Here is a 15831-nt window from a genome sequence, read left to right as displayed (position 1 = left end):
CACTCACAAATATTGAAAAATCTCACTTCTCTCTTTTTTTTTTTTGGGGGTCTGAAACTCACTTGCCCCCCTTACTTTAAACATTCAAAACAAAGCAACACAAATGTAACTTTGTTGGATGCATAACCACCAATCTCCTTTTCATAATTGTACGGCACCGATGGATTACTAATTTATTTATTGGATAAAATCAGAGCAAATGGCAAATAAGTGGGTTTAATATGTTATACCCGTTTATTCATAAATTACTACCTATTTACGGGTATGCTGCATGTGAGGACCCGTAATTTTCTTAATTTCTAGGTTTTAATTTCTTTTAATTATACGTTTTTCCCACCTTTTCTTTATTCGAAAAATTGTGCAAATAAATTTTATGAGTAAATATAGCTTTTAAATGATTTTTCTAGTATCGGTTAGTTTTTGAGAAATTAAGAGCGTATATTGGACGTGGGACCCGCTAGTGCGGAAAGTTCGGTAAAATTCGGCCAACTAGATTAAGTTTTGAATACTGGAGTTAATTTACCGGGTGTTAAGAGATAAGTAGAGGTTGCAATTTGGATTGATATGAGAGAGACAAGTTAGGTAGATATTTAATAAAAGGTGACAAGTGTCACCATAAGAGTAAGTCTTGCCATTTGACCACTATTCATGCCTTTACCAAATTAATATCAAAATTGATCAAAAACTCACCATTTGTTTCTCTTCTTGGCCGACTTCTTTCAAGCACAAAGGAAAGAAAACTCTTCACAATTTTGGTCTCCAACTTTGCTCAATCTCCAACTTCAACCGGTTAAATTTGTAATTGCTCCATAAAACTCCTCCACTTAGTGATTTTGAGGTGATTGGTGAAGTTATTTGGAAAGTTAAGGTGACCACTAGCTCTCTCTCTCTTGTTTTAAAGGTAAGTTGTGAAGAACCACCCTCCTCCCTTAATTGATACTTAAATCATGCTTAGTGATTGTATGAGATGCAAATTTATGGGTTATTTCTTGATTTGTGGTTGAAATGATGAAGTTTTATTATTTTTGGGGATTTTTCTGTTTTAATATAAGCATGATTGTGTGGTTATCTATGATGATTGGAAATGATATATAATGACTCTAGGAGGTGGAAAAAGTGATTAATTGCAACCAATTTCTGGTTTGGAAGAAATTTCAGAAAACTAGGGTTCTTGAAGGAGCATTCTGTCCGAATTTTTAGGTCCTAGATAGAGGCCGAATTGGCCTTGGATTAAAACTTGAAAGTTGTAGGGAATGACATTTTAGAGGTGCCTAAAAAATTTCAGGTCAATCGGAGTAGTGTAGAATGAGAAAAGTCGAAATTACTATTGCTGTTCTGGTTTTACCCGAATGTAAGAATTGCGCCTGTAATGGGTTGTTTTGGCTGGAATTGCTTCCGAATTGGTTGTCAAGGCCTTCTGATGAAATTTAACCCTGTTTCTTAGCTTTCAGCTGGTTTTGGAATTTCTGGATTTGGACTTGGAGAGCCTGAGTTGTGATGTTTCCGCTAGAATGCATTTTGGTGAATCTGTTTTACGTTTTGATGTAGTATCTTGCATTTTTGACCTGTTTGCACTCAAAATTGGGTTGAGTGACCTTCTGTGATGTTGTAGCCCTGTCTTTTAGCTTCGAAATGGTGGGTCTTACACCCTCATCCAATAATTGTAGTGAAATTAGTGCCATTACCGCAAAATGAGGTCAAAACTGTTTTTTTTCAGGGCTAAAGCTAATTCCATTTCCGGATTTTTCTGGTTTCCTCTAATGCTTATATATGCTTATGGAACCCTATTGTGATCGTGTTGGCATCGGTTTATGACTTGTAATCGAGTCTTCTTGTGCTTATTGGAATATTCTAGGGCTTGACTTTTATTTCCGGTCATTTTCCTAGCTAACTTTTGTACTTGGATAACTTTGAGCCTATTGAACGGCTGTGGTGATGAATGTATATTGAGTATGACTTTGGGAGTTGATTGAGGAAAATAATGAAGCCGTGATGGCTGGAAAAGTAAGAAATTTAGGGGAAGTGCTGTCCAATTTTTTTCTAGGCCAATTGGTTCCTTTAAGTTTGAATTGGCTTGTGATAGAAATGAAGGACTTTTGGGTTGTTGAACCTAGGTCTTCATGTTACCTTTTTATTCCCAAAAATCATGTTTTGTACCCTTGCATTAGTAATTATTTGGCGAGGCATACGACTAGTAATCGAGCCTCACATGTGTATTTTGTTTACTCGATTCTGGATGTGAAACCTTCAATTGGTTTACTTTGATTATTTTAGAGTTTCTTGGCGATTAAAGCCAATCCGAAGTGAAAACTTTTGAGGTATCTGTACTTGAACCGGTGAGTGTACCACTCCCCTCCATTGCTGTTTAACTTGATTTCTGCTCTGCAATCTGTTTAATTTGTTTGAGACGAGGGTGTACTTTATCACACTCGTTCTCTTGTCTGTTCATATGCCAATTTTGGTGTCAATCTGAATCTGTGTATCTGATATCTGTATCTGTATCTGTATCTGTATCTGTTCGGACGTCGTTTGGAAACTTGTAACCAACGACCTTTCTATGACTTATGAGCTCAAATCCTGTGGCTAAGTTATTCGAGTCGGGCCGGCAAGGGCCTGGACGATTAGATAACGAACCACGGTAGTCTGTTTTGGGATCTTTGGGTATTGAGACTCTTGATTCCGGTATACTCGAGTATTACCCTTTCTGTTTCTGTTGAGGTGAGCGGGCCCGGTAAAGGGGTGTTTGGTGGACGGAATTTGGTGTAAAGTGGGGTCTACAGACGTGTTGGTTCTATATACGTTGACGGAGAGTCAACCGGCTTGGATCAAGTACTGCGCTGGAAAGCTGGCTCCTGAGAGCCACCTGTATCCTTCCTATTTGAGTTCTTGTGTTTACCTGTCTTACTTTATAGCGAGCATGTGTATCTGGTTTGTATAACGTGAAATACCTGATTTTTCTGCTACATGTTTGGTACCTCATTGGGCGTAAGCTCACCCCCTCCTCGTTATCTTTGTTTTCCTTACAGGAACCTCTTTTGGAAATCATGATTTTGAGAAGCGAGTTGAGCTAATTAGAAAATCTTTTGTTCTTTTGTATAGCTCCTCGAGAATGAGCAAACCCTAAATGTATTTCGTTTCACTGGTTCCATTTGAATTGTAAACCTAGTGACATGTATATATGAAAGCGTTTTCCCCATGTTTAAGCTTGGCGGTCTTCAATCGCTCATTTCTTTTGGGTCCTCTCGCGTAATATCGGATTTGTATGATTCGACTCCGTAGTCCTGGCGAGAGTTGGGCAGGCGGTCTGCTGAACCCTCTGGTTCGCCTTAGGGTGAGGTGGGGCTGTCACACTGCATAAAGTGACCATTTTCCCATAAAATATCGGTATTGTTCCGTTTCGATTAGATGTTTTTGGAGATGTTTTTAAAAAACAGCACTGTAGCATTTTGAATGTGAAATACAAGTACTGTACATATCTGCTATTCCTTTCCCTTTTAGACCAATCCTTTTGACTTTTGTGCTTTTTGACAAAAAATTTTTATTAATTTTTTGTGGAAATGCAAAAAAAAAAAATTAATTATGTATAAATCGAAAAAATTACTAATTTAATTATTGGAACTTTGCTCATACGTTGGAGGACTGGTAAGAAAGCCGTGAAGAGCTGGTATTTTTATTAATGAAAACTTTTCCCGTAAATGGCCTGCTATTTATGGCTTTCCTTCATTATATGATCAAAGTACCAGGTTTTAACGAGCATTTGACATCTATTTATTTAGTACTTTAAACAATGATATTTAGCTGTTTCTTTCCCTTTTAGACCAACTCTTTTGACTTGTGGATTTTTGTGCTCTCGGAAAAATAAGTTCGATTAATTTTTTATAGAAATGCAAAAGAAAAAAATTAATTATGTATAAATTCCAAAAATACTAATTTATTCACAGGATAAAATCAGAGTATAATTTCTAGTGAATAAATGGGTTTAATATGTAATACCTGTGTTCCCATTAATTGCTATTTATTTTTGGCTTTCCTCCATAAAGTGCTCATTTTACCCTTTTTCCCTTGCTCCGTGTCTTTCCTTTGTACCAATTATTTTGTGACCCCACTTCTTGCCAATGGCATTTGAAGTAAGCTTCAACTTTGGCATTGCATTATTGAACTCCGGCTTGTACCATGGACCCGATGACAAAATGTAACTAAATTTAATTTATATTTAGTTATAGATTACATATGCATGTCATTTTTGTTTAGTGGTCGAATCTTATATTCGTGAACTATCTGCAGACGAAAAAAAATTCCAGACTATACTAATTTTGTTATACTAACTCTGTTATTCTTATTATTGTATTAATTGTTACGCTATTTCTCTCATTTTGTTAGGTCTACATTAATACAAGTTTAATTCTTATTATATCTCGTGTCCCAGAAAATACATATATTAAAACTTCATCGTCTTATTATATTCATAGGTTTTAAATTATAAAAATTATATAGATAAGTGATATTCCATACATAAGTAGGAACATGTGTTGTTATTATTATCCAAACTTTTAAACTTTTAAAAAATTATTCAAATGTATAATACGACAAAATTTTATTATTTTATAAGGTTTTGTCAAAGGTCAAAATATTTTAAAATAAATTGACCCAAAATTTTTTTAAATTATACATACAATCAAGTATGTATACAACTATATTAAGAGTACTTACTAAGTAAGGTACTCAGTTTTAATCATTAATAAAACATTTTATTGTTATTTCAAATAACAATAAAATATGGGCTTGGTATAAGTTTTTTAAGCAGAATAGAATATTTGTGCCATAAATTAGCATGTTTTGGTCATTAATCAAATTTATTATGTTATAAGTAAAAATCACTATTTATGTATAAAAACATACTATTACTTGAAATAAACTTACTCCCTCAAAAGTATATTTGGGATATAAAATAGTAATTTATCTCTTTAAAAAGTATGTTTCATATTACTTTCAATTTATCTTTTGGACTGCAAAAGTTACTAATTTATTACGTTAACTTACTATTTTAGATGAGAAACTTACTTCCTTATTTTTACCCATTATTCTATTCAAGTGGATAAGTCCAACAGGTAATCAAATGGTCGCTAAAATTATTATAACCTATTATATCATGTCTAAAACTGTTTTTTTACCAATCGATAGTTACTACACCATTTTCCCGGATGCTTAAGCTGAATGCTTGGGTACTAAATTTATATATGTATATAAATATAATGAAGGCTTGAATCCTTTTGTGTTTCGAGTTGCCGTGGAACTACTACGTTTACCTCCACTTTTCCTTCTTCCAAATTATTATCCCCCACATGTGTGAGATTTACATTTATTATTTGTTAAAATTTTGGTACCTTCTTTACGCATATTTTTTGTCGAAGGCATTTGCAGCATTTTTCCATTGGTAATGGGTACATTTGCAAATGCATAAATGCCTCTGGTTCTAACCTGCAATTACCCTTCCTGGCCCAACCTACAACATCGTACGAAAGTCCGTATGGTTTTTTGGTTGCATCCGCAGACGGTGCATGCATCTTTTCTCTCCACGCGCTCTGCCACAATTTAATGTCTCCGTTTGGACTCCATTCAACTCCAACACGTGTCGATCTCTGCAGCCCTTCCTACCATATACCATAGGTACAGTCAAAGCGTCCATACCATAAAGGTTTCCCCATTGGTGATGGATATATGTGGTGAGCCGTTACATACCAACCAGAATAATTTAAAACTTTGATGGTGACACCAGAGCCACTGCCGTTAGCGATGATCTAGAGAATAGTTGGTAAATTATTAAGACTATAAACGTTAATAACATTGACCTGTATTGCATTCTCTCTTGCATATAAATTATTACCGTATATATGCTGATAAGATACCTCCATTTGGAAGCATTTAGAGAGAACGTGACTGTATAACGGTTGCATATTTACTATGCTTGAATCAAACTAAGAAAGAGAATAATGGGTTTCTTTAATATCCCGAACAAATTAAGATGATGTAAAAAAATTTGTTTCTACCATATTGGCAAATATTTGGAATCAACAAAAAATAAACTGGAAAAATATTGGCACTCAACTACGGAGACGAAACTGCAAGCCATATAATATAGGGATAATTCACTTAGTACCCTTGGATGTTAAAAAATATCACTTGTAGTACTCTCGAATTTTCAAAAATATCACTTGCCCCTCTACTTTTAACTTTTTGTAATATTATTGACTCATTTCAAAATAAACTATTAAAAAACTCATTTTTGAATAGAGAAGATGTTTTTATCCCAAAAGTGCCCTTTCTCGTCCTACTTTTTTTTTTCAAAATTAAAAGTATATTAAGAAAAGCTTGAAATCAATAGACAGATTGAGTGAATGCGCAATTTTAGTGCGATACAATATAATAGTAGGTGCTTTAAGGTATTAATACTTTATTTTTAAGAGTATACTTAAGGTGTTTTCAAGCCAAAAAATATTACTAATTACAAAGTGTTTACAATCAACTTGAGGAGTTTTTCAATTATTAGAATTTTAGAAAATGAAAAAAAATTAAATTATGTTTACAAACTCATTTGATATGTTTTCTAAAAAGTTTTTTGAATTTCATAGTTTAATATTTATTGTGCCAACTAATGGCATGAAAGCAATGACAATGTTTTTCAATCTTGTTAATATCCTATAATTCTTAACTACAAGACCATATCAACAAAGTTTTTGAAAGTTTAAAGGGTTAAATACATTTGTTATGAAAACAAACAGGCGCACAAGAAAAGGGCAATGCTGGATTGAATGCATATTCTCTACCCAAAAATGAGTTTTTCTAATAATATATTTTAAAATGGATTTATAATGTTATAAAAAGTTTAAAAAAAGGAAAGTAAGTGATATTTTTCAAATTTCAAAAATGCCAAGTGATATTGTCACAAATCTCAAGGATGGTTTCTAAAATTATCCCTATAATATATGTAGCCTTTTAATTATAAGCACTTCTATCATTGTTCAAATCCCCAAACTAACATGTTACATAAACTCGAGAACGAATATGTTCTGAATCCCTGAAGGCTATGTTTGAGCTTGTTTGCATAGAAATTTTGTTCAATTCCTCTTATCTACATAACTAATAAAAGAGCTAAAGACTTGGTGGTTCTGTGCGTGATTTCATCGTTCTCACGTGACGCTCATTTTTATTTGTTTAGCGCATCGCGCGGATAGACCCAAGTTCAGCTTCTCTTCTTTTTTTCTCTCTCCATCTGTTCCGCCTCAGATTTCTCTCTCCACTGCCTCTTCTCCACCTCTTCTCTTTATGCACTTCCTCTCTCTTTCTCTCCACCTTTTTGTTTGGCCTAAATTCCTCTCTCTAACTTACCAGATTTTCTGCCGTTGTTTTACATTTGTTTTCCACAAAAGCTGTTTTGCATTCAAGTTTTACAGTGGGTCTGCCGTTAGAGATATCCACAATGGCAGACAATCATCTGGTGAGTTCTCTACAACAGCTTTAGTTCTCCACTGAGAAAACAACGGCAGACCCAAAGACCCAATATAAAATCTGGTGAGGTAGAGAGAGGAATTTATCTTCCATCCACAATCGCCAGCTTTTGTTTTGCATTTGTCTTCCTCGCCGTCTTGGCTAATCATTAACAGTCTTTGTCTCTCCATCTCTAATCCATCTCTTTTGTCGGATCTTCTTCTCTTTTTGTTTTTTTTTGTTTTTATTTTCTTTTTTTCTTCCTCACCGTTTCTTCTTCTCTTTTATTGTTTTTTGTTTTTTCATTTTTGCATTCGCTGGTTGGCAATTTGGCTAGAATAGTGCTGGGAACTTGGACTGATTTACTGGTTTCTTACAGCTTGATCTGTTGTATTTTTTCCTGGGAGATTTTTTCAAAAAACTGGTGGTTTGGTGTTTTTTGCTTGGTTTCCTATTCTTTTCTCATTTTTTTGCCTCAAATGAAATGCATATTTCAAGATTTTGAGATCTTGGTTTACTCGCCGTGTGAGGAAATAATTAGGTTGAATAATAAACTTATAGGTTATATATAGTTAAAGCAAGAAAAAAATTTTCCTGTTTATTTGGGTCAAGAATGGCATGTAAGTTTCCAGATTTTGAGACATAGGTATAGGGTTTGAACAAGGGGTTAATTTGATCTATGATATTTCCAGTTCGATTTCTTAGGTTTAGGGTTTAGGTTGTGAATAAGTAGTGTGTACATACTACTTATTCTATAGATGAACTAAGAACAAGGACAAAAATTTTGTATTCTGTATTTTTTGAAGGTTGTTAATTCTTTTTTTTTCTTATTCTTTATAATCCATGTCAAACCATACAAATGTAAGTTTTTTCTGTTGGCTTTGGTTCAATTTTGCAGGACAAAGATGCAGGATACATTGAAAATCAGCAACAAAACATTGCTGATGCCATTGATTTGCTTCCTAGACTAGCAACTGGGATTGATGTAAATGTAAAATTCAGGAGGTAAATGATGGCTTTTTTATGTTTATGTAGGTTTACTTGCATTCTTTTTTATTTGTTTTAAGCTGCCCTATTGTGTAACTAATGCATTTTTATCATTCAGAATTGCTGATTTTGAATTTACTCTGGGATGTGCAATGTTTGATCTACTAGACATTCCACTCTACTATGGTTGGATAGTTGACCCCAGGTATGAGTTGTTGAACTTAAAGCAGTTTTTCTTATATAATTTAAATCTGTATTGGGTGTAATTTGGAACTACAAAGAGTAGTCTTCATTATTTTGATTTAAGATAGATTAAAACCTAAAAAGTGAGTTTAGACATTAAACTGCTGTTTTGTTAAGAATTTTGGTATATTTGGTACCAACTCTATAGAGTGATTAGCTTTATTGAAAATCTGGCAGCTAAAGTTAAAGGTGAAACTTATTCTCATTAATTTTCTTGGGGTAATTATTCTTCCATGCTGGACATATCTTCTCCTGAAGATTTGTGAAACTTTCCGGCCTTCTATATAAAAAAAAATGAATGTTTGGAGTTAATTAATTAGAATTGCTGGTTCATTTTCAAACAAGTTTTGTAAGATAACTTTGAATGTATTCAGTGCAAGGAAACTTGATTAATTGTGTCCACATTGTTCTAGGAATGAGCTATGAATAGAAGGGAATTTTTATTATGCGCTTAATCTTTTGAACTGTTGCCTTGATCTAGGCTTGTTGGTTGAATTTAAATTGTGACTGCAAAGTTTCAATTGGGTTTAGTGATTGTGCATATTTAGAGTATATTGCAAAGTTTCAGTACGTGGAACTTGTCTTAAAGAATTGTGGGAAGGTCATCAATTAAGTAAGGCTGTATATAAGTAGTGTTGTTTCCAAGAATGGCATAGTTCTTGAAAGGATTGTGAATAAGTAGTGTGTACATATTAGGAATAGATTGGTTATACCGTTAGTATTCTCTTATTAGTATTTTGTGTCTATTAAAGAGATTTTTCCTGGTTTAGGCTTCGCGAATGTTCTACCCTTTGGCAATGGAGGCGAGAGATTGATTTGTTTGGCTGCTTTTCATGTTTATGAAGTATGAAAACATGAGGTATTTCGTGATTGTTTTTGTAATGTGTTTTTGTTTGATTGTTCATACTTATGTAGTTTATGCTTATGTCTCTATTTTCATTGCTCCAGAATAGGGTTGCAAACGATTCGAGCCGCTCGCGAGCGGCTCGAGTCAAAGCTTGAGTCGAGTTCGGTCAAATTCGAGCTCGAGTCGAGCTCGAGCGGCTCGTTTATAAATCGAGTCGAATTCGAGCCATCCTCTATTAGGCTCGTTAGCTCGTTGAGCCGCTCGACGAGCTTTGTGAAATTACAAAAATACCCTTATTTATATAGTTAATTACTAAGTTATAACATGGGAATTGGGATGGAATTCGACTTCGAGTATCAGACGGAGGCTCGCTCATAGCAAAAATTACTTTCCCCAATTCCATTTCTTATTACTTCTCCTCTACCGCATCTCTGTTTGGTCTTTCCTTCACACCTTCTCAAGCCCTAGCCATCGCCGTCACCACCCACGAGTGCACCACGCTGACCACAGCCACCACCGCGGCACCGCCACTGCTACCCTTCAGGCCTCATTCGACTGCAATTCGACTTCATTCGAGAGAAACCTTCTTCCTCTCGAAGCAATTCGACTGCAACTCGCCTTCGTCGTTGGCTCAGCTGTATTTGGACAGAGGCTTGACTTCCTCCACGGTGCATCTTAAGGACTGCTAACCATCTGTCTTACTCCACGGCACATCTTAAAGCCCTCAATTTGATTTCCAATTTAAGGTTGGTTCGGGCCGTTCGGCGTTCCTTCCCCTCCGTCTTCCTTTCTCTTGTCTGAAGTTTGTTGCTTCCCTCTAGTTAATTTAACTGGTATTTTAGCTGGAATAGATGCTGAAATAACATTTTTGAGCTCAAATTATTGCTTTTTTCTTTTTTTTGCACACCTGCGTGTGTTGTCTACCTTTAGCTCCGAATCATTCCTCCTATGCGTTTAGGATTTTTTGGTGACAAGGATACAATTTTTTTTTTATAATTTTTTTATCTACTGATTTTCTTATCTTTTGATATATAGTTTTGGAAAATAACATGTAAAAACTATCTTTTCCTACTTAAATTGATTTGCTACTATGTCTTGTTGTGGCAAAGATTTGAGCCCAATTGGGGTAGTGGTGGTGAACTGGTGATCATGGGAGTGATGAAAAAATCAAACGGATTCCCATTTATGCAATAATAAATTACGTTTTTCATCTATTACAATATGTTTTATAGTTGGCTTAATCTTGGTCTTTATTATTTTTTTTTACTTTGCAGAAAATGAAGTCAGCACAAGAGATTTCATTGCCTATTCCTTGAACTTTTTCATGTTTTAGGTAATCTATATTCTCAGTTTTTTGGCTGCTGGTTTCTTTATATGTGTATATGATTTATTTGGTGGCTGGTTTCATTGCAACTAAAATGGAAGTTATTTGCCTGATTTTCTTGGCTGTGCAGCAGCTGCAGCTTATTGGTGCATTATTGGCTGTAGGTGCGTTTTTCCACCTACATTTTCAGTACCAAGATTGTAAGCTTCCAGTTTGTGCTGCTTGTCAAATTTTCTTTTGAGTTCTATACGTGTTTGGCTTAGTTGAGTATTTGCAGAAGCATGCAATTAGAAGTAAAAGAAAATTTTCTCAGCAAACAGGCGTGTTTTGGCTAAGTTATTGCTGAATGTGCATTTGGTTATCAGGTGCTGTGGATTGGTCAAGTTATTGCTGTTTATATCCTTGTTAGGATAGAAATGGTGTTAGCATTGAGTGTGCATGGTGCTCGTTTGGATTCCTAGTCTGATCTAATTCATGTCGCAGATGGTCAATTTTTTTCAATGGAGATTTGCTTAAACAAAATGAATTTTTTTTCGAGAATTGCGCTTGTTAGTCTTGGTGGGCTGTCCAAATTTTAACTGTGGTTTCTACAAAATTAGGATGATCAATATAAGCTACTGATATGACTGACTAGTTTGCACTCGAATGTGAATGAATTTCTCCTCTAAATTATAAGACAGTTGTCCAGTTGCTGTGGATTGTTTACAATTTTGATGCTCAGGTTTTCCTTCCCCCTTTGAGTAAAATACTTGCTTTAAGCTGTCTAGTTAACTTACAGAGTAGATTTTCCTCATTCAACTAGGTATTAGATTCAGTCCCCTTGATTAGTTTAGTTATATGTTCAGTGAGTACAGGTCTGAAAGAGCAACCAATGAATGCTAGTGATGTTTTTGTATAGCTCCTTGATTGGCACTTATTTATTTTTGGACGTATTGAGCAGGTTGGAGCTGGAACTATGAATCCTCTGACATTTCTAAGAAGAGAAGAAGTTCGTGACTTCAATGACTTCAATGACTGTGCTTAGTTTGTAATTTGTAATTCAATAAGTTTCTGTAGTAAGAAGTTCTTGGCCTGCTTTTGGTTGTTATTTACTTATTTTCTGATATTAAATTTTGTGACCGAGAATCTTGAACTTGTATGAAGTGTTGGGCATTTAAATTCTAGACTTATGTGGCATGTATTTCTAAATTTATGATTGTATTTAGTGAAAAATTTGTAGGCCTTTTTTGATTATGATAATGTGAAAAATTATGGTCAATTATAGGCATGAATTGTAAGCTATGATTATGCTCATAATTTGGTTAGGAATTAGTTGATAAAATGATTTTTTTTGTTACATTAATTCCCAAAATTCGAGCTAACGAGTCGTTAACGAGTAAAAAATTCGACCTCACAAATCAAGCTGCTCACGAACCAGAAATCGAGCTGCTCGCGAGCCAGAAATCGAGCATCAACTCGCGAGCCTTAACGAGTCGAGCTCGAGCTTAGCTTTTTTTAGTCGAGTCGAGCTCGAGCTCAATTCTTATAGGCTCGTCGAGCTCGAGTTCGAACTCGAGCTCACCCATTTTTAAGTCGAGCTCGGCTCGATAAGTCCAAAACTCGACTCGACTCGGCTCGTTTGCAGCCCTACTCCAGAATGTCAGATTAAGTGATCATGTGTCAGGTATTCATCTGGTTTGATTAGGAATGTGACTCATTGTTGAATTGATTATTGTAAGACAGACAAGGGTTTGGATTTTCACTGTGAATAAGTAGTGTTTGCAAATTAGGAATACATTGGTTATTCATAGTTATGCAGTTTATGGCTATGCTTCTAATTTTTTGCTGTAGAATGTTGAACTAAGTGATTATGTGGCTAAGCAGCTAAGAGGAAGGAATCTGTTGTCCTGTGTTAGGTATTCGTGTCATCTGATTAGGAATGCAGCTCAATGTTAAATTGATTATTGTAATCTTTTATTTTGTTTAGCTTTTTTCTAGAGAACGGCTTCATTAGATGTTGGTTATTCATACTCATGCAGTTTATGGCTATGCTTCTGATTTTTTGCTTTAAAATGTTGAATTGAGTGATCATGTGGCAGAGCAGCTAAGAGGAAGGAATCTATTGTCCTGTATTAAGCATTCATGTCATCTGATTAGGAGCGCAACTCAATGTTAAATTGATTATTGTAATCTTTTATTTTGTTTAGCATTTTTCTAGAGAACGGTTTCATTAGATGTATCATTGTTAAAAAACTCAACCACAGAAATTTTGTAGTAGCTAGGTGGTTGATTAATATGGCTCAATTGCCATTTTAGTTTGTACGTGGCTTACTTTTTTTATATGTATTTATGGATAATGATGATATGTACACTTTTTTAACATTCTATGCTAATGTGTTTTGTAGGTGATCATTTGTAGCTGCCAAATAGTTTGCTAAATACTGATAAGAATTCCTTTGCAAATAGTTTCCGTATGCAAAACAAAATATTGAACAGGCTTAACTCCATAGATTATATATTTAAAAATCCATCCCTTTTGCACTTTACTAATAATTAGCATACTTTATCTACATAAATTACTATTTTTATTACTTCATATATTTTGCCTTTTGCTCTATACAAAACTGGGCATGGCATTTTACATTTCCATCGTGCAAAGTGTGTTTATGCCTCCTAGTTTATTATAAAGTATCAACCTTTTTTTGTGCTTGATTTACCTCAATTAATTCAAAGCCTGACAATTACGCAGTGGAATTTTGTTTTAGGACTGGTATTGGAGGAATGGGGCAAATAAAGCATCAAGGTATTTAATCAAGTGTTAGTTAACTGAATGTTCGAAGTTCTCCGCTTTTTTTGTTAAATTCTGCTGAAAAAGTTGAATTTTTGGGTGACTTTCCAACTTCAGCGGTGATGTTAAATGTAGTTATTTGGATATTAATTCCAACGGGAGATGCACAATGGGACGCCGGTCAGGATTGTCAATATCAATTATTATTGGGTAATAGTTAGCTAGCTTTGCTAAATTTTTTGTATTAAGTGATCTATTGAACCTCTCAACTGATGTTACGTCTAATTATTGGTTGTAAGTTGTGATTTGACAAATGAATTGATAACAAAGTTGTTGAAATTAGAAACAAAGTCATCTTCTAGTTTTTCAATAACATGGTAACAGTTGAAGCCTACTTAATCACCCCTTGACTTTTGAATGTTTTATGAATGTATATGTGAATTAAATTAAACGGAGAATTGCACTTATCATTCCTTACATATTATTGATGTGAAAATTTAGTCCCTCAAAACAAAAATGATCAGTTTTAGTCCCTAATAGACAAAAAATGATCACATTTGATCTCTTTCCACTTTTTCAAGTGAATTTTAGTTGGAACTTACTGGACTCATTTGACGTGCCCAATTTTTAAAGGATAAAAATGGCGAATCAACTTAATTAGAAATGTGAGGGACTAATGGTGCAAATCTTTAGTTAAATATTCACCAAAATACACAAAAACTAACCCACTATTACCTGCAAATCTCCAATTCATCTCAACCCAAAATGAACCCTATTTGCAAGCTCCTCTTAGTTGATAGAAATTCATTTGAAGGAAATTGGTGATTGAAGACAAGAAAATAACAAGCAAATGTACTATAAAAGATAAATGCAAAAAATGAAAAAAGAAAAGAAAGGTAATCCATAGATGGTACATGAAGCAGGTAAGCATAGTAAAGCATATTCCCTGGAGTCTGTAGACATCGAAACTTTCTACATTGTCTAATTTTCTTCCTACGAGCCTAGCACAATAACCTGTCAGAAGCTTCTTGAACCATACTTCAACGCCCCATTCTGATTTCCCTAATCTTCTGCTTAAGCTCTTTTCTCATGTTATCCTCTTTTTTTTTTTTTTTTCCATATTTCGTATCCTAACACTAGTCACATACAATTTCTAGCCAGTTAGACATTACATTCAGACATTTTACAGCCAGAGAGTGGCTGGAGCAAGTGGAAATAGAGAAATCAAAAGATAGAACGAGTACAGAAGAAACAGCCCACATGCATGATCAACAAAGCCAAGGCAATGAAGCTCAGGGAGCTATGATCATGGACCTGTCAACAGCTACAAGGAAAGGTCAAAACAATCTAGGCATTGGAGTCACAGTTAGAACAACTGCAGGCACCAAGATTGCAGAATGGAAGCTGAAAGAAAGAAGCCTGGGGAACCAAAGCCTGGATGATGCACTAGCTTTAAAGCTAGTCTTGTGTAAAGCTGCGCAATATCAGTGGAGCAGAATCAGGCTCAATTTTGCCAACAAGGAGCTGCTGAAACAACTAACAAAAACACAGCCTTTGGGGAGCAGAATGGCTACATTGCTGGAGGATATTGTGAATGTGAAAAGACTGTTTTGCATGTGCTCCTTTTGCTTGAGTAGGGAAGAAAATATGATAGATAGTAGAAAATTAAGTGTTGATGCTTTAGGCATTATTGTGGATGAGGAAAGGAATGTTCCTCAGTGTCTTTGAACACTTTTGTAAAGTTCTCTCGAGCCGTTGCTCGCACTTGTAAATTTTTCCCTTACTATAATGAAATTATCCTATCGTTTCGACAAAAAAAAAAAAAAACAAACACTTGCAATGATGGCCGATGATGGTGTTGTCACGGTCTACAGCGGAAGTGCAATTACTGAAGCCAAGAAGAACCCATTCTCCATCAAAGTCAGGATGGCCCAAATGCTGGAAGGTGGAGAAATAGTGGAAGTTGCATCCATCGATCAAGCCAAGATCGCCGAGTCAGCTAGCGCTTGTTGCATCATTGTCTCTGAACCCAACACATCTAGCATTTCAATCAGCAATTTCCACAGATGAATTTCAATTAGCTTCTGGGAGTTTGCAATTAGGGTTGTTCTAGGTTGAGATGAATTGTTAGTAATTGTGGGTTAGTTATGTATTTTTTGATTAATGTTTAATTAAAGT

The 15831-nt window shown here is 34.9% G+C and overlaps 2 long non-coding RNA genes across 2 annotated transcripts; both read left to right on the top strand.

Moving 5' to 3' along the window:
• The first annotated feature begins 7322 nt into the window (after positions 1 to 7322).
• LOC113748789 lies at positions 7323 to 8677 on the top strand. The gene is made up of 3 exons (XR_003464470.1): positions 7323 to 7495; positions 8384 to 8490; positions 8591 to 8677. It is a non-coding gene; the product is annotated as an uncharacterized LOC113748789 (long non-coding RNA).
• Positions 8678 to 9672: 995 nt separating this feature from the next.
• Positions 9673 to 12049, top strand: LOC113750856. The gene is made up of 4 exons (XR_003464667.1): positions 9673 to 10308; positions 10837 to 10895; positions 11017 to 11050; positions 11827 to 12049. It is a non-coding gene; the product is annotated as an uncharacterized LOC113750856 (long non-coding RNA).
• The last annotated feature ends 3782 nt before the right edge of the window (positions 12050 to 15831 follow it).

The sequence above is a fragment of the Coffea eugenioides genome, chromosome 10 (genome assembly GCF_003713205.1).
Source record: "Coffea eugenioides isolate CCC68of chromosome 10, Ceug_1.0, whole genome shotgun sequence".
Taxonomy (NCBI): Eukaryota; Viridiplantae; Streptophyta; class Magnoliopsida; order Gentianales; family Rubiaceae; genus Coffea; species Coffea eugenioides.
The sequence above is the reverse complement of the archived record's forward strand: the minus strand, read 5'-3'. Positions and strand labels throughout refer to the sequence as shown.